General features: G+C 44.5%; 1 protein-coding gene across 3 annotated transcripts in view; it reads right to left on the bottom strand.

Moving 5' to 3' along the window:
* The window catches only part of SLC23A2 (solute carrier family 23 member 2), a 151,697-nt gene extending 131,979 nt beyond the window's left edge, over positions 1 to 19,718 (bottom strand). Inside the window, exon 1 of one of the 3 annotated variants that reach the window (XM_036244240.1) lies at positions 19,658 to 19,718. The gene's annotated coding sequence lies outside the window, so the exon portion shown is untranslated. The remainder of the gene's footprint in view (positions 1 to 19,657) is intronic. The other 2 variants (XM_036244237.1, XM_036244241.1) reach the window with 2 other exon arrangements.
* Positions 19,719 to 20,099: the final 381 nt, after the last annotated feature.

A 20,099-nucleotide genomic window follows, 5' to 3' on the forward strand; every position in this document is an offset into this window, starting at 1 on the left:
ATTTTTTAATTAGTAAACAAATGAATGGATGAAGCAGACTAGAATAGGCTAAAGGAAAATCTCAGAATGTATTGCTCCTAGTGCAAATACTACCTCATGAAAATTCAGTTAAAAACATGCGATTCCTGCTCTGGCCAGTTTGGCTCAGTGGTTGAACTTCAATCCATGCACCAAGAGGTTGCCAGTTCAATTCACAGTCAGGGCACATGCCCCAGGTTGTAGGCCTAGTCCTTAGTGGGGGGACATGCAAGGGGCAGCCAACTGATGTTCTCTCTCAATGTTTCTATCTCTCTCTCCCTCTCCCTTCCTCTCTCTAAAATCAATAAAGAAAAAATATTTTAAAAAAACAAAACACATGTAATTCTTGCCCGGCTGGTGTGGCCCAGTGGCTCAAGTGTCATCCCATGGACCGAGGTCCTGGTTCAGTTCCAGTCAGAGCACATGCCCAGGTTGCTGTGGGCTTGATTCCCAGTGGGGGGTGTGAGAGAGACCGCTGATCAGTGTTTCTCAAATCTACGTTACTATCTATCTATACCTTCCTCTTTCTCTAAAAATTCAATAAAAGCATTATTTTTAAAAAATTTATTTATTGGCCATACTCCCAGATTGATCTACAGATTCAATGCAATCACTATCAAAATCCCATCTGTGCCCTGGCCTGTTTGGCTCAGCGGCTGGAGCTTCAGCCTGCAGACAGACCACAAAATCCCAGGTTCGGTTCTCACTGGGGGCACGTACCCCCTCCCCCAAAATCCCATCTGCCTTTCTGACAAAAATTGACAAACTGATCCTAAAATTCAAATGGAAATGCAAAGAACCCAGATAGCCAAAACCGCCTTGAAAGAGAAAATTGGGGTACTCATATTTTCCAATTTCAAAACTTAAAACAAAGCTATAGTAATTAAGACAGTGCAGCCCTGGTTGTGTAGCTCAGTTGGTTAGAGCCTCATCCCAATATGCCAAAGTTGTGGGTTCAATCCCTGGCCAGGGTACATACAGGAATCAACCAATGAATGCACAGATAAGTGGAACAACAACCTGACATGTCTCTGTCTCTCTCTCCCCTCCCTCCCTCTGTTCCTCTCTCCCTAAAATAAATAAATAAATAAATTAGAGAGTATAATCACTGGTATAAAGACTAGACAAACAGATCAATGGAAAATAATTGAGAATCCAAAAATAAACCTTAACATTTATGTCAGGTGATTATGATCAAGTGGTTTTTGACAAGGGTGAAAGAACAGTCATTTTCTTTTTTTTAATCTTTATTGTTGAATGTATTACAGATGCCCCTCAATTTTTCCCCATTGACCCCCTGCTCCCCACTCCCGACCCCCTCCTGCCTTTTCCCACACTGTTGTCTGGGTCCATTGGTTATGCATATAAGTTCTTTGGTTTATTTCTTCCCATCCCCCAACCCCCTTCCCTTTGAGGTTTGTCAGTCTAGCAACCAATTTGTACTTCTTAATCCCTTCACCTTTTTAACCCATTTGCCCTACCCCCCTCCCATCTGGCAACCAAGAAAATGTTCTCTGTGCCCTGGCCAGTTTGGCTCAGCGGTTAGAGCGTTGGCCTGCAGTCCGGAGAGACGCGGGTTCGGTTCCCGCTAAGGGCATGTACCTTGGTTGCAGTTTGTCCCCGGCCCTGGTCGGTCGTGCGGGTGTCAGCCACTCGATGTGTTCCTTTCACATCGATGTTTCTCTCTCTCTCTCTCTGTTCCTCTCTCTCCCTCCCACTCTACCTGAACAAAAAAATGGGAAAATGTCCTCCGGTGAGGATAAAAAAAAAAAGAAAAAAGAAAAAGAAAATGTTCTCGGTATCTATGAGAATGTTTTTGTTCTGCCTGCTCATTTTGTTTGTAAATTCCGTTGTCGATAGATATGTATTCATTGCTATTTTGTTTGTTCATATATTTTATCTTTTTCTTCAAAAAGACCCTTCAACATTTCATATAACGGTTTGGTGGTGATGAACTCCTTTAACTTTTTCTTGTCTGGGAAGCTCTTTATATGGCCATCGATTCTAAATGACAGCTTTGCAGGATAGAGCAACCTTGGTTGTAGGTTCTTGCTTTTCACCACTCTGAATATTTCTTGCCACTCCCTTCTGGCCTGCAAAGTTTCTTTTGAAAAATCAGCTGACAGCCTAATGGGAACTCCCTTGTAGGTAACTAACTGCTTTACTCTTGCTGCTTTTAAGATTCTCTCTTTGTCTGGAACCGTTTGCGTTTTGATGATGATGTGTCATGGTGTGGGCCTCTTGGGGTTCATCTTGTTTGGGACTCCCTGTGCTTCCTGGATTTGTATGTCTGTTTCCTTCACCAAGTTAGGGAAGTTTCCTGTCATTATTTTTTCAAATAGGTTTTCAATTTCTTGCTCTCTCTCTTCTTCTGGCATCCCCAAGATGCAAATGTTGGCACGCTTGAAGTTGTCCCAGAGGCTCCTTACACTATCCTCATTTTCTTGGATTCTTTTTTCTTTTTGCTGTTCTGATTGGGTGTTTTTTGTTTCCTTATATTCCAAATCGATGGTTTGCTTCTTAGCTTTACCTACTCTACTATTGAATCTATGTAAATTATTTATTTCAGTTAGTGCCTCCTTCATTTCTGACTGGTCCTCTTTTATGCTCTTGAGGCCCTCACTAAGTTCACTGAAGTTCTCACTAAGTTCACTGAGCATCCTTATAAGCAGTATTTTGAACTCAGCATCTGTTAGGTTGCTTATCTCCATTTTGCTTAGTTCTTTTCCTGGGGTTTTGTTCTGTTCTTTCATTTGGTTTTGACCTGTTTCTTTGTCTCCTCATTTTGGCTGCCTCCCTGTGTTTGTTTCTATGTATTACTTAACAGAAGGTATGGGGCTAGCTGAGAACAGATGCTGCTTGTTTGAAAGAATTTAGCAAAACTTGAAGCAGGATCCAATACAGGCCAATCCTATGGTTAAGCAAATGGCAACAGCTTGGGTGGGCCTGAAAGTTGGGTGGGGCGGGGCCTCAGGGAATCACCAGGGCGGGGCAACCAGTGTGAGCCAGATTGCTGGAGTCCCAGATATGGCGGCTGTCTGCCGTCCCAGGGAAGGGCTCACCAAAGGAACAAAGGCCTCTGACAGCATATCTGTCCCAGAGAAAGCCCCCTCTCCAGCCCTCACTCCAATGCCAAACAGCTCAGTTCTTCCCTGTATGTCTCTGCCACCCCTCAAGCTGCCTCCCCTCCAAGCGTAGAGGGAGCAAGTCCGAGTAAGTCCGTGCACGGGCCCTTTAAGAGGAGCTACCTGGGGCTCCAGCCGCCTCAGCCTCCCTGAGCCTCAGTTCCCACTGGTTTTTCCAGCCAGAAGTTATGGGGACTTCTCTTGCTGACACTGGAAACCTGAGCGGGGCACCTGGTGTGGGACAGGGGCCCCTCAGTCCACAGGGAGGACCTTCCCAGTGTAGGTGTTATTTTTATCTGCCACACATGGGTGTGGGACCAGCCTGTCTGCCTCCACTCCTCCTGCCGGTCTCGATGTGGCTGCTTCTTTAACTTCGTAGTTGTAGGGCTTCCATTCAGCTTGATTCCAGGCGGTTTTGAATGACAGTTGTTCTGGAGTTTAGCTGTAACTTTGATGTGGTTGTGGGAGGACGCGATACTGCGGTTACCTACGCCGCCATCTTGACCAGAAATTCCGACAGTCACTTTCAACAAATGATGCTGAGACCACTGGAAATCCACAGTACAGGACTGAAGTTGGATCCCTACCTCACACCACATACAAAAATTAACTCAAAACAGATCAAAGACCTAAATCTAAGAGATAAAACTATAAAACTCTTAGAAGAAAACATAGGGGTAAATCGTTGTGACCTTGGCTTAGGCAATAGTTTCTTAACTATGACATCAAAAGCACAAACAATAAAAAAATATGTAGACAAATGGAACTGCATCAAAATGTAAACCTTTTGTGTTTCAAAGGACGTATCAGAAAGTGAAAGACAACCCATAAAATGGAAAAAATTACTTGCAAATTATTTATCAGATAACAGACTGGTATGTAAAATATATTAAGAAATCCTACAGCCCTGACCGGTTTGGCTCAGCGGTTAGAGAGTCCCTTTGGTGTTAGGGTTCAATTTCTAGTCAAGGTTTGATCCCCCACCCTGGTCAGGGTTGTGCAGGAGAGCAACCAATGATGTGTCTCTCTCACATCAATGTTTCTCTCTCTTTCTCTCTCTCTCCCCCTCCATCCTTTCCACTGTATCTTGAAATAAAAAAATCAATGGAAAATATCCTCAGGTGAGGATTAACAACAACAATATAAAAAAGCAAAGGCTTTGTATAAACATTTCTCCAAAAACATACAAATGGCCTCTAAGCACATGAAAAGATGCTCTACCTCATTAGTCATTAGGGAAATGCAAATAAAAACCACCATGAGCCCTGGCCGGTTTGGCTCAGCGGTTAGAGCGTCAGCCTGCGGTCCGGAGAGACCTGGGTTCGGTTCCCGCTAAGGGCATGTACTTCGGTTGCAGTTTGTCCCCGGCCCTGGTTGGTCGTGAGGGTGGCAACCACTCGATGTGTCCCTTGACGTCGTTGTTTCTGTCTCTCTCTCCCTTCCTCTCTCTCCCTCCCACTCTATCTGTACAAAAAATGGAAAAATATCCTCGGGTGAGGATAAAAAAAAAAAACCACCATGATATCCCACTTCACATCCACTAGAATGGCTATATTCAAAAAGACAAACAATAGCACCTGTTGGTGAGATGTAGAGAAACTGGAACAATCTCATATTACTGATGCATGGCTTTGGAAAGTTTAGCAGGTCCTCAACAAGGTAAACACAGAATCTCCATATAACCTATGTAATTCTACTTCTTGATATTTACTCAAGAGCAGTGTAAAACATGATTGCACAAAAACACCGTACACAAACGTTCATAGCAGCATTACTCATAATAGATAAAATGTAAAAACAACCCAAGTGTCTATCAACTGATTAGTGACAAAATGCTGTACTGTTATATACTACAACATAGATAAATCACAAATACATTATGCTAGGTAAAAAGCCAATCAAAAAAAGATCACATATAACAATTCTATTTATACTTAATGTCCAGATAATGCAAATCCATAGAAATAGTATAGAGTCATGACTGCCAGAGGCTGAGTGGAGGGAAAAATGAGGAATGAATGCTAGTAGGTATGAGATTTCTTTTAGGGGCAATAAACACTTTCTGAAATTTGATAGTGTGATTATAGAACTCGGTGAATATACTAAAAACAACTGAAGCATATCCTTTAAATGGGTAGATGTAATGGAATTATATCTCAATAAAGCTTTTTTCTTTTTAAGGTTATTCTGTATCAAGAGCCCCTCCCCACAGAATGCCCTGTGGTTCCTTTACTATAAGACAGATGAATTAATAACCTTTCTATCTCAAATGCTTTACCTCTGAGTCATGTATTTCATGATCGGATTGCAAAATCAATTTAAGGCATCACAACTAATTTTTTTTTTGCATGAAATGGGACTAGAAAATACCAGAATACACAGCTTATAAGGTTATGTGTGAATTCAGTAGAACTTTTTTTTAATCCTCACCCAAGGATATTTTTCCATTGATTTTTAGATAGAGTGGGAGGAAGGAGAGAGAGACACATTGATTGTGCCTCCCAAACAACCCCGACCAGGGCCAAGAGCTGGGGATTGAATCTGCAACCAAGGTACGTGCCCTTGATTGGGAACCAAACCCGAGACTCTTTGGTCCTTGGGCCAATGCTCTAACTGCTGAGCTAAACCAGCCAAGGCTATAGAACTTTTATTAAGATACACACACACACACACACACTGGGGTGTGTGTGTGTGTGTGTGTCTCAATGAAAAGTGAGTGAATGAAAATAAACCCTAGGAAATACATTTTAGGAGTTAACCAATACCTATTCAAGTTACAAAACAATAAGAACAAGATCTCAGAGTTGGAAACAGAAATTGAAAAAGAGCTGAAGCCACTTTGGAGCATCATCGTAAGCACTGAACTAAATACTAGAAAAACTAAATTAGACCCCTTGTCCATTTTTATTGGTCAAGTGAAGTAATACGATTCCTACCCTATGTACCTCCCAGGGCATCTGAGAGGTAGAGGAGCTTCCTGCTCCTACCACATGCAGGGCCCCTGCTGGTAGCATCTACCGCAGATCTAACCGGGAACCCAATGAGATGAGGTACAAACACTACACTCTGCAGCAATCATTCAAAAGAGGGAAATGCAGGGGCCCGAGCTCAAACTGGGTGTCAAGAAGCAGGTATAAAAAGAAAAGCCTGAACAGAAAGGGCAACATCGCTATTGCTGGTGTAAATAGTTTATCTTCACAGGGAAGAAAAAATAAAGTAAGAGAAAAAAGAACCCACAAAACTTCTGAGAGAGAGAACACTGTCAAAGGCTGCGGGTCAGAATCCCTGACACAGACGATGATAGCGGCTGCACAACACGACAGCATGGCTAGAAAACAGACGCCCTTGGGATGAACCTGAAGGAAAGATATAACTCATATAATTCCTCCTGGCAAGAAATGTGAGGTCATCCTAAAATCAGCAGGGAAACTGGACTTATTTGGAAAATTACCACAATAACAGGGACAGATGGTACCAAAAATTTCTGTGGTATACAAAATGCCAGGGTCAATGTCAAGGTGACAAAGTTTGTTCATTCAACCACACCATTTATAATACTGTAATTTTAGTGAAAAAAGATACTGAAAATAGGCATTCCTTTAATATCATTAAAGATTATATACAATGCTGTATACCAATAAAAACTGAGAGTAACAGGACTAGTGTCACATTTAAAACTGTTCTGTAAGTACCCTACAATTCAATAAGAAATGTATAACTATAAGAAAAAAACAAACACCAATCAGAAAGAATATATGTACCCCCATCTTTGTAGCAGCACTATTTACAATCGCTAAGATCTGGAAACAGCCCAAGTGCCCATCAGTAGACGAATGGATCAAAAAGCTGTGGTACATATACACAATGGAGTACTACACAGCGGTAAGAAAGAAAGATCTCTTATCCTTTGAGACTACATGGAGGGACCTGGAAAGTATCATCCTAAGAGAAACAAGCCAAACAGAGAAAGACAAATTTCATATGATCTCACTGATTTGTGGAATATAATGAACATAACAATTTGAGGAATGGGGTAGCCCCAGAGACGTGGAAGCGGGGTACAGACTGACAATCCCCTAAGGAGTGGGGAGGTGGGGGAGGGATGAACCACAGAACTTATACGCATGTATGCATGAACAGTGGACATGGACAACAATCTGGGGAAGGGGCAGGGAGGGAAGGGGGAGGGGGGAATCAGTGGGGGGAAAAAGGAGAATCATCTGTAACAAATATTAATCAATAAAAATAAAAATAAAAAAAATAAAAAAACAAAATGATCATTTGCAGCTACTATGATTACTAAAAACTCAAGAGAATCAGCTGAAAAACAAGAATAACTGAGTTAAGTGGCACAACAGACAGTGCTATTTCATTTTCCTCGTGGACACACGAAATGACTTGTTTCCCATCCCTCTTGCATCTAGGATAGGGCCAACACACGGGGAAATACCACTACTTCCCAACTTGGCCCATAGAAATATCTTCAATGCACGGAATTCCATGGCAAATTCAGAGGCCACAGTCAGTTGTGTTGTAAGATGAAAGGAGCCTAGTTCCCCAACTCACCGCTTAGCAGGGAGGAACTATCTAGAAAACTGTGAGCAAAAAAATACATTTTAATTTAGTCAGAACAGATTTTGCTAGCGTAACTACCCTGAATAATATAGTAAGGCAACAGTGTATGTGGCAAGAAGGGAGGAATAGCAAGGGGATATAATATCATTCTAAACAGCAAATATTTTAAAATGAAGAGCAATAAACAAGTAACCTGTAGACCATATATTAAGGAAAAAAATCTAGAAAAAATAGAGACATAAAAGACCTACATAGCCCTGGCTGGTGTGGCTCAGTTGGTAGGAGTGTTGTCCTGTGTACCAAAAGGTAGTGGGAGCCCTGGCCGGTTTGGCTCAGAGGTTAGAGCATCGGACTGCGGTCCAGAGAGGCCCGGGTTCGGTTCCCGCTAAGGGCATGTGCCTTGGTTGCAGTTTGTCCCCGGCCCTGGTTGGGTCGTGTGGGTGGCAGCCACTCGATGTGTCCCTTTCGCATCGATGTTTCTCTCTCTCTCTCTCTCTCTCCCTCCCACTCTATCTGAACAAAAAATGTCCTCGGGTGAGGATTAAAAAAAAAACAAAACCAAAAGGTAGTGGGTTCCATTCCTGAGATCAGGGCACATACCCAGGTTTCAGACTTGATCCCCGGTCAGGGGACATATGGGGGGCAATACCTATTGATGTTTCTCTGCACCCCATCCTGGGGTAAGGATTTAAAAAAAAAAAAAAAAAGACCTACATAAATCAAAAGATTTGTTTGTGCCCAAACAATTCAATATTATAAAGATAGTAAGTCTCCTCAAAGTAACTTAAACATTTAATGAAATTACCCATTAAAAGTTACTTTGAAACCTTAAACTGAAAAATACTAGGGCAGTGGTTCTCAACCTTCCTAATGCCGCGACCCTTTAATACAGTTCCTCATGTTGTGTTTTTTTTTTGATACGTGCCCCTAGCGGGAACCGAACCCAGGACTCTCTGGTCCACAGGCCAACACTCCAACCGCTGAGCCAAACGGGCCAGGGCTACAGTTCCTCATGTTGTATGTGAGCGTATCTGTATGTGGGCGGACCTGCCTGGAGAAGGACAGAGGAGCAGTGTCTTGGTTCTTCAGACCATTGGAAATGGTCTTAGGTGACCCTTGTGAAAGGGTCATTCGATGCCCGAAAGGTCGCAACCCACAGGTTGAGAACCGCTGTACTAGGGGAAAAACTTAGCATAGGCACTATCAGATATATAGTAAAGCCTACTATAAAGTGATTATAATGATGAAAACAGCAAGGTCATGGCCAAGGAATAGACAAATAAATGAAATAAAACAGTAAGTCCCATGGCAGTTTTAAAAATTCAGCACATGATTAAGATGCTATTTTAAGTTAATAAGAAAAAGATGACTTAATGAATAAATGGTGATGAAATAAATGTAGAGGATAAAATAATCCTTACTTCATATAAAATAGATAGATTGCAGCCAAATATTTTTTTTAAACCAAGAGAAAGCTAAGCCAGAGTGGCTCAGTTGGTTGAACAGTCCCGTGCATCTAAAGGGTTGCCACCAGGCCAGTGTGGCTCAGTGGTTGAGCGTCAACCCATGCACCAAGAGGTCACCAGTTCAATTCCTAGTCAAGACACATGCCCAAGTTGTGGGCCCGATCCCCAGTGGGGGGCATGGAGGAGGCGGCCAATCGATATTCTCTCTCATCGATGTTTCTATCTCTCTCTCCCTCTCCCTTCCTCTCTAAAATCAATTTTAAAAAATTTGTTTTTTAAAGGGTTGCCAGTTTGTTCCCTGGTCAGGGCACATACCCAGGTTTTGGGACAGGGAGTATACAGAGGCAAATGATCCATTTGATCCATAGATATTTCTCTCTCACATTGCTGTTTCTCTGTTTCTCTCTCTCTCCCTCCCTCCCTCTCTCCCTTCTTCTCTCTAGCATGTCCTCTGGTGAGGATTAAAAAAAATAAACACAGCCCAGGGGCCAGTGTGGTTCACTGCATTAAGCTTTGTCCCATGGACCGAGAGGTCCTAGTTCCATTCCTGGTGGGGGCACATGCCTGGGTTGTGGGCTTGATCCCCAGTGGGGGGGAGGGGGCATGCAGGAGGCGGCCCATAGATGTTTCTCTCTCACATCAGGGTTTCTGTTTCTCTCTCACATCAATGTTTCTGTCTCTCTAAAAAAAAAAAAAAAAAAAAAATCAATAAAAAAAATTAAGAAATAAATAAACACACACACACACACATAAAGAGAATATAGGTGAATATTTATAAAATCTTGGGGATATAGAAGGCACGGGGAAAAAGGTTAACGGATTTTTAGTTCAAAGCATAGAAAAATATTTGCAATTTATGAGCAAAAATGTAAATCTTAATAGCATACTTCTCAAGCACAGGGCAAGCAGGATCAAATACAACATATCTAACAGCATCAACTTTACTCAAAGATTAAAGAGGAAAAATGTTTCATTTTAAACCAAGCACTGATGTTTCTGGAAGACAATTTTAAAATTCACATTATTTTAGATAAAACAGAAGACAAAGAATGGCATGTTTGTTACACTCCCTAATACTTTAAACTATGCATATATTACCCCATACCATACTTTTGTGGAATAATCTGTGAAGCAAAGACTTAAAATATAAAGAGCTGTCAATAATAAAATAGCACTGATCACATATATTACCATGAGGCAGGGGCAAGCAAACTTTTTCTATAAAAGGCCAGTTGAATATTTTAGGCTGGCAGGTCAAATGGTCTCTTGAATGGGCATTGGCTGCATTCCAATAAAACCTGATTTACAAATACATACAGGTACTGGAGGTTCTCTAACCAGCAGCATCCTCATCACATGGGAACTGGTTAGAAATGAAAATTACCAGGCCCCACTCCAAACCTTCTGAATAAGAAACTCGCCTTTGAGATCGATCATGTTAGACAAGGAAGAGGTTGTACCCCCTGCAGGGTGATTTGCCTTTGGAGACAGCCAAGGATTTGAGACAGCACTGCAGAGAGGACAAGAAAGCCACACCACACTTGAGGTTGAAATCCCAACTACAGTGGAATGTATAAGAAATCGAGTTTCCACAAGTATTTTCCATCAGAAATAGGGAGAAGACCATTTCTGAGTCGTAATGTCAAGACCGCTCCCTATGAAGTGATAGTCCAGAATGAAAAAGTTAAGATGGGTTGAATTAAACAAAGCAGGTGGTGTGTGTGTTTGCTTGAACAAGGAAAAGCTACCTCAAAGAAAGAGGTAAATGTGTTGGGGAGAAAGGCTGTGGAAATTTCCTACAGGAACAAATGGGGGAACTAAATGGAGGAACAAAGGACTCAAGCCAGGGTGCAGAGAGGCAAACACTGTAGCCAGGAATGAACAACACATGGGTCAAGAGGCCCTCAGCCTTCTCCCAATGTACCCTCCAAGTTGCCAAGGAGAGTTTTCTACAACCCACATCTTAACAGATCACACTCCCCTAAAGAAATCTCTCCGTGGCCTTCCAGACAAAATTCAAGCCCCACAATATAACATCAGAGGACCTTTATGCTCAGTATACCCTTTTCACTCACCATATCATCAGCCTCCCTCCAAGCGTCCTGACAGTCAACCCTTCTCACGTGCCTCTCCACCTCTGCTCACGCTGTTCCTTCCATCTGGATTACCATTGCCATCCCCACTTTCCCCAGCCCAACCCTACCTTTAGTCCCAAATTCTTGAAAAGCATCCTGAAACATAAAGGCACAGACAGCATGATTAAAGTCTAACTTGGAGTTTGACAATCAGACCAGCCTGGGGTCAAATTCTGACTCTGCCACTTGGTAGCACTATAATTTTGAGCAAGGGGCTAGCCTCCCAACCAAACCTCAGCATCCTTGGCTGTAAAATGGGAACAGTAATAACTACTCCACAGAACTGTTGTGATTAAGCAACTTTAGTGACACAGGAGTACCAGCAGAGCACCTGGCATCCACCTAATGCTAGCTTCTCTGCCCTCTTCTACACCAAAACCTGGGAATAGCATTCTATCATTGAAGGCCCCATGGATTACTAGAGCATTAAGAGAAGAGTCCAAGACCCAGAAGCTAACTTAGAAAAGTTAACCAAGCTCTGTTCCTTCACTGATAAAATGCAGACCAGAACCACCTTGCCTGCCAATTGTTAGGGCAAAAACAATGACGACCTCAAGTGCCCAGGACACAGCTGATGCCCACTGGCGCCATCATTATTGCACTGACCCTATCATATAGGGTTGTCTTGTCTTTCTTAGGTCCCCTCTATTGCTTAGAGGCTCCTAGGGAGAAAAATTTCATCATTTCAACTGATTTCATATTCAATTTAGAAGATGTAGGGAGTCAATTCTATAAGAGTCGCATACCTATGAAAGAGACAGGTGGCCTTTTAGTTGGATGAGCCTCTACCAGGCACTAAATGAGATGCCCCAGGAGAACTGGAACAAGAAAGCCTGAGGGAGCAGCTGCTTTAGGAGACACTATGTGAAGGGCCCATGAATGAAGAAGGCTTCATTCCTGACCACTGATCAGGAGAAAGCCATGGTTTAGGGTGCCAGGTAAGCAGAGATCCCTCTCCACTGAAGGAGGAAACTGAAGAACTAATTGAGACTGCAGAGAAAAAAACAATGAATAAAGAAAAGTTTGAGTCAAAATGATGGGAAATAAAAAGAGACTGTGAGCTACAATCTGAAGTTGCTGAAAAGTTCAAGGCAGTGAGAACACTTGTTTTAAGTCCCAAAAAAGTCCTTTATGAAATTATACACTGTTGCCCTGGTCGGTTTGGCTCAGTGGTTAGAGCGTCAGCCTGCGGTCCACAGAGACCCGGGTTTGGTTCCCACTAAGGGCATGTACCTTGGCTGCAGTTTGTCCCCGGCCCTGGTTGGGTCATGTGGGCGGCGGTCATTTGATGTGTCCCTTTCACATCGATGTTTCTCTCTCTCTCTCTTCCTCTCTCTCCTTCCTGCTCTATCTGAATAAGAAATGGAAAAATGTCCTCGGGTGAGGATAAAAAAATTTAAAAAAAGTAAATAAATGAAATTATATACTGTTCGCTACTACATTCATTACATTTGAATAGATGTTTTTTTACAGAGTATATATGCAAATCATGTCTACCACACTTGCTAGAACTTAGGAACTTGTCAAGGGTCATTTTTTTATAAATCTATATGTCTGCTTTTTGTTCTTTTTTAAAAAAAAAAAATTGTATTGATTTTCTTAGAAGAAGAAAGAGGGAGAGAGATAGAAACACTGATGAGAGAGAGAGGCATCAACATTGATTAGCTGCCTCCTGCATGCCCCCTACTAGGGATTGAGCCCACAACCCGGAATAGGAATCGAACCAGCGACCTTTTGGTGCATAGGTCAATGCTCAATCACTGAGCCACATCAGTCGGGCAAGATTTTTTTATATGATTTGGTATGGCTCAAAAAACAGGGAGCTACATATATATGAATGTAATTGAATTAATCTGAAAATGGAGACATCTTTACAGGAACTATTTTTGTTTGCTTCCAACTATTATCTTTATTTACTCATTTAGGGCCTTTTAGAGTATCATTCATTCTCATTATATTGGCATTTTATTTTATTAAATTTTTATTTTTCAGTTGCAGTTTACATTCAATATTCTTTTGTATTATTCTTTTGTATTATTTTCAGGTGTACAGCCTAGGCATTTCTGATTAACTCTTTCCTCTTTGTGCTTTGGCAGAAATTGTGGGAATGTATTTTGTGCTGTTTGCTGCCACCTGAAGATGCCCATTCCTGATCAACAACTCTATGATCCGGCCCTGGAAGGTTTGCTCAGTGGTTAGAGCGTCAGTCCGTGGTCCAGAGAGACCCGGGTTCGGTTCCTGCTAAAGGCACATACCTTGGTTGCAGTTTGTCCCCAGCCCTGGTTGGGTGTGTGGGTGGCGACCACTCGATGTGTCCCTTTCACATCGATGTTTCTCTCTCTCTCTCTCTTTTTCCTCTCACTCTATCTGAACAAAAAAGATGTTAAAATGTCCTCGGGTAAGGATTAAAAAAAAACAACTCTATGATCTAGTTCTCGTCTGTAACTCATGTTACAAACACATCCAAGTATCTTATGCCAGGGAACTTAAGAGCCAACATCTGAAGAAACCCATTGCTACAGTTTCCAACTGAATGCCAGAGGAGATGACCTGTCCGATTATAGCAGGTTTGAAGGAAGGATCTGCTTTAGGTGCAGTTTTGAAGGTTCCTTGGTGTGGCTCATGAAATCACAGAGCTCAAAGATACCATCTTGAGAAGTCTTCGGTATCATGAGACTGGAGCAGAGGAATTCCAATTTGACAGGAGGCCCTCTACGGGTGAGACCCTCACCTTGGGGTAATGGTCCTGATCTAGACCTGGAGTCTGGAATCTTAACATTGAGTTGTTGACTCCAGCTTCTTTCTCCTGGGAATCACAGATAATGATTTCATAGATACTGCCTGGTGATGTGCCCCAAACAGCAATAGAAAGGCATATGTATAATCAAACTCCAAGTGATAACCAGATCCATCTCTTCTCCACCTGGTGGGCAGCAAATCCCAACCCAAGTTGGCAGTCAGAGGGAATGTGACTTTCTCCAGTCGCATCCCACGCTGGCACATGTGGCCGGGGCGACGAACTTCCCGCGGGCCGTGTGTTGCTTTTTGTTCTATCTTTAGACTCTAGGTCTGTATAACATGTAACACCATTAAATAGTACAAGAAATGGTTAATGAATAAATGAGTAGGTGGAACTCTCCATGAAATACATTAAAAAAAATATATATATATATATATATATATATATATATATATTTTTTTTTTTATGGATTTTTTAGAGGAGAGGAAGGGAGAGAGAAAGAGAAACATTGATGCGAAAGAGAAACATCAATTGGCTGCCTCCTGCAAGCCCCCTACAGGGAATCAAACCTGCAACCTGAGGATGTGCCCTGACCTGGAATCAAACCGGCCACCTTTCAATGCATGGGACGACACCCAACCAACTGAGCAACACAGTTGCTCAGGCCAGAGCTCCATGGAGTACATTTCTACAGAAGGACTTATAAGCCACACTTAGACCTAAGGTCAGAAACTTGCCTGAGGTCAAGAGCAAAAATTAAGACCAAGGACAATGACACATTCGACTTACATTTTTATGGAAAAGAACCTCCTCAACACAACCCTCTACCCTAGTATTTGGCTATGTCAGGTTGGGTGGGAGTGACAACTTAACATGCCCTAAAACTGCTCCACAGCCCTGCCCAGATAGCTCAAATGGTTAGAGCATCGTCCCCATATGCCAAGTTTATAGGTTCGATCCCCAGTCAGGGCACATACAGGAATCAACCAATGAATGCATAGGTGGGTGGAAACAGCAAATCGATGTTTCTTTCTTTTTTTTCTCTCTCCCCTTCTTCCTCTCTAAATAAATAAATAAATAGTTTTTTAAGTAAAACTGCTCCACCAGCATCTGAGTTAATGACTACTTTTGTTCTAAGTGTTCAGGTAAGAAACTTGGGCATTGCCCTCAATTCTCTTTCTCACCCCACCCCCACCCCCTCATCTAGCCCATCAGCAATCTCCTCAGACCCACCTCAGAAGCTGATCACCTCTCACTACTTCCCTATCCCCAAACCCCTTCCTGGTCTGATTCACCACCTTCAGCCGTCCACTAGCTGGTAGTCCTGCTGCCCTTCCTACCAGTCCTCACACAGCAACATTCAGCATATCCCCAAAGCTAAGCCAGTCCATGTCACTCCTCTACTCCTCTAATGGCTCCCACCCTCCTCTCAAAGTAAAATCTGCAGGCCTTTACCATGTGCCACATGGCCTTACATAATTCCACTCCCACTGTCTCTGACAAAAATAAATGCTATCTTCCTCCTGCCTCAGGGCCTTTGCATTTGCTGGGTATGCTCTTCCCCCAGCTATGACTCACTTCTTCCACATCTTCACTCAAGGATGACTCAGGCCTTCCAGGTCTACCATTCCTAAAAGTTCAGCTCCCACCGCAACACTTAATGCCGACAATCCTGCCAGATTCTACTTCAGAGCACAAAGTGCTGCCTCCCCACCAGTATGTGAGCTCTGTGTGGGCAGGAAATCTCTATGCACCATCCGAGTATCAAAAATATTGCTAGTCGCCCTGGCCGGTTGGCTCAGCGGTTAGAGCATCGGCCTGTGGTCCTGAGAGACCCGGGTTCGGTTCCCGCTAAGGGCATGTACCTCAGTTGCAGTTTGTCCCCGGCCCTGGTAGGTCGTGCGGGTGGCAGCCACTCGATGTGTTCCTTTCACGTCGATGTTTCTCTCTCTCTCTGTTCCTCTCTCTCCCTCCCACTCTACCTGAACAAAAAAATGGGAAAATGTCCTCGGGTGAGGATAAAAAAAATAAAAATAAATAAAAAATATTGCTAGTTACACAGTAGCCTCTCAATAAATGCATTAAATGTGTGAAAGGCCTATGAAAAGTATAAGCTGTGAGCAGACCTCAATTATTGGAGAGCCAATAATCTAGAACCTATGACATAATAACAGGCTAGCAATAGCAAAACCAGGGAGAAAATGGAGAGAGTGCCATAAAGCACACAAAGGGTTTATATAAAACCTGTGGCAGTAATGTACAGCTTAACCTGGAGCAGGAATGTTCCCTAGCAAAAGAATAAAAGAAAGCCCAGACATGCGGCCCTCTGAGAAGAGAGAATAACTGGAAGAACACAGCAGGAAGTGAAAATGAATTAATGAGGTTATCCGGCTTTGAGATTAGTGTGTTGGGAGTTTTATAGGCAAGGCCTGGAAACAGGTCATGGAAGAACTGTAAAATGTTTAAATTTAAAAAGCCTAAGAGGATTAAATAAAAATACGTTTTTAAAAAGCTTTCATTTACAAGCACAAAGCACTATATAACTGCAAATTATAAGTGCTGACTTTTAATTCCCGTAACCAAATGGGAAAATTCCTTAAGGTACCAGTGGTGCCAGAAATTAGTCCCTAAATGGATCCCAGGTCTGTCTTTAGAGACACTGAAGATGACAATAGGTAACTCAGGATTTCCAAAATCCAACAAACTAGACAGACTTAGGCTCCTTGAGGGCAAAAGAATGAGTTTTATTAACCATGATTCAATCAATAGCACGCGGCACCAAATTAGTGTATGGACTGATGGAAGGTTACATGAGCTTACTCCTGGGCCATCTAATTCATTTCTGCAATGCTGAGACAGGCTAGTAAGCCAGGACAGGAGGAATAGGGAAACTGAGAGAGATATAGTTAAATGGCCAAGCAGTTTACAGACATCTGGTAAATCACAAAATCCTATCTTCTGTAACCAAGGACAATTAAAAGAGTAAATGGTTTACAATTCTCCCCAGCCAGAGGGTAAATAGGTTAAATCACCCTACTCAGGGAGATTGACAGAAGAAATGCAATTAGTGCCCTTTGCTAACTATACCCAAGGACAGGTGAAGTTAAGGGAATCAATCTCATGTTGGCTTATAAGCATAAAGCTGATAAATATTCTATTGAGATCCTCTCCTAAGGCCACCTCTAAAGTCCCAGCCTTTAAAAATCCTCAAAACGATGGTCTCAAGGCTCACTCTCCCTCTCAGGAGCATGTCCTGGCCTTTCCCTTCCCCAACAGGCATGAATCTCCTAAACTCTAAGGAACCTCATGAGGCTTGCAACCGGGGAGCAATAGGGATAGGCACCAGCAACTCATCCAGGGTTAACCCCTGAAGCTGTCCTCAAGGCCCCCTTTTTTCTGACTTCTTAGCCAAAGTAGCCCAGCCTAGACTAATTTCCCCACCTAGGCTCTCTCCTGTTGCTTCTTCTAGCCTAGGCCCTTGTTTCACTGTTCCCAGCTTTCATAAAGGTCCTCTAAAAATCACCTGGACCTGTACTGTGAAATTCCTGTACAAAGTCAAGAACCCACAAGCTACTGGCCCTAGGATGACCAGCTCAGGGCCAGGTTCCCTTTCGGCTAACAATGCTAAGTCCACTAGCCTTTGCTACACAAATGGGATAGGGAGTGTAGCATGAATCCTAGCAAAATCCTCTCCAGGATTTCAGCCAGGGACTTGCATGAACATTTCTGAAACATCTTAACAGACATTAAACCTCAGCTTAATTACGTGTGTCGCAGTCAAAAAAACATAACTGCCATTGAACCATCTGAAATAAAAAGAAACTGTCAATATGAAAAGTTATGAGCCAGGCCTGGTGTGGCTCAGTGGATTGAACATAGTTTCACAGACTGAGAGGACCGGGTTTGGTTCCAGGTCAGGGAACATGCCAAGGTTGCCTGATCGATCCCCAGTAGGGGGCGTGCAGGAGGCCACCAACTGATGTTTCTATCTCTCCCTTCCTCTCTCTCAAAAAAAAAAAAAAATCTATATTTTTTAAGTTACTGAAATACATAATTTCTTTAAAAATAAAATCACTCCCCACTCTAAGCAAAGAAACCAAAAGAAAAATGTCCTGGTACTCAAAGAAGCCATTTTGGCAAAGGAAATAGTCTAGGAAGCAGATAGCTCATGCTCAGACTGTCAGGTGAAACAGGCAACCTGCTGGACACACCCGCTTGCCTCCTTTTCTCTACCGTGAGGGTTTACACAGTACATGCCCACTGCTGGCCTTTTAAAAGACTGGTACCCAAAAGCTATTAAATTTTGAATGAGTGAAGAGAGACCAGTAGTGATAGGTTCACAAGTGATCCTGATAGAGTCTACCATAACCCAGTGCAGAATTTTTGAGCTGAAAGGCCCTTTTATAAATCCCACCGGAACCAAACACTTTCAGGGGCCAGGCGGGCAAAGTCAAGTGAGAAGCTGAAGGGCAGGTGTAGACAACTGGAAATGGTGAGGCACCCTGCCCAACAGTATTCAAATGCAAAAACATAATTAAAATGCTCCAGGCACCCCAGGTTCTAGCTTGTGGCTTTAAAAAAGGAAGAAACTGGCAGAGGGAAGTCACATGACCAACTAATGACAGCTCAAAACATACTGTCTCCGGACTCCCGGTCCCACATCCTCGAACATCCCTGGCCTTCTCTGCAAACGCATGACCCCAATGTCAGCAGATACAGCATCTTCCCCTCCCATCTCCCAGATCTGCCAGAATAAAAGTAGCAGCTACTGCTACCGTCCCAGAACCCAGAAAGCCCTTATGAGTGACTTTCTTTCTTCCACCTGCCCTCATTTACTCTTTGCCCTGATAATCAAGAATTTCCCATCAGTCATGCTTAAAACCCCCAACCTGCAGGCCCAGTTCCTGTCGGCTACCCATCCAAGGGGACACAGAAAGTCAAAGGAAGGAGACAATTTTGCGCCCTTAAAGTAGTCACACTCGAAAATGTCAGTTTCTCTTTCCAGCATGGTGGCAACAAGGGGAACCCGCGACCCCCGGGGGACAGGCCAGAGGGAAAGGGCCCGGGGTCGGAGCAGCTGCTTCTAAAATCACTTGGTGCAGCCTTTGTAGGAGACAGGAAAGCAAAAATGGAAAAGGCGGCACCCCCAACCCCCGCTGGCCGCCCCTCTTGATGGCCCTGATTTCCGGGGGAGCGCCGGAGTGCCGGCACACACCTCCTGAGGGGGAGCGAGGGGAACGCGACCCCAGGACGCGCGGGCCGAGGGCCGGGGAGGAGGCGGCTTGGGCAGCCAGCCCAGTCCGGGAGGGACCCTCGCTTGACTCCCCGCGGCGCGGCCTGAGGGCCCGTGAGCAATGCGGCTCCCGCGACGAGCTGCGGTGAGTGTCCGGGGCCCCGGCCGAGACTGGAGGTCTCCGGGCATCCACGGGCCCCACGGCGACCGGCCCGGGTGGGGGCACGCAGGCCGCGCCGCGGGGCCGGTGACAGCGCGCGGGGGCCATGCCAGGCCCTCCTCGTGGGCGCAGCGGGCACCTCGCGGCCCGGCCCGGCCAGCGCAGCCCGGCGGGCTGGGCGGGGGACGCGCGGTCCTGCTCTCACCTGTCTGCAGCTCGCTGAGCTCCCGTCCTGCAGCCGCGCCTCCGCGCCGCAGTGCCCGCCGCCGCCGCCGCCGCTTCTGCCTCTGGTCCCCGCGACAGCCGCCTGCAAAATGGCGCCGCGGAGGGGCGGGCCGGGGGCGGGGAGCCGTGAAGCCGCCCGCCCCCGCGCGGGCCTGGGGCCCACCTCCTCCCCGCCCCCGACCCCCGCGCTCCGGCCGCCCCCTCGAAGGAGAGGCTGCCCCCTCACTCTGGAACGCGCCGCCAGGCGTCCTGGGCCTCTCGCCCCCCACCCCGCGCCGGGTCCTCTGCGCGCCCCCCACGTTCCCTTTATTCCTTCTCCTGCGTGGAAGTCGCCCCCCTTCTCGCCCCTTCCCGTCACACCTGCTCCTGGGGACCCACCTGGAATGCAGAGCGCTCGCCCAGAGTCTCCCCCTCCCGGTGTC

Source organism: Molossus molossus, unplaced genomic scaffold (assembly GCF_014108415.1).
Source record: "Molossus molossus isolate mMolMol1 unplaced genomic scaffold, mMolMol1.p scaffold_m16_p_6, whole genome shotgun sequence".
Lineage (NCBI taxonomy): Eukaryota > Metazoa > Chordata > Mammalia > Chiroptera > Molossidae > Molossus > Molossus molossus.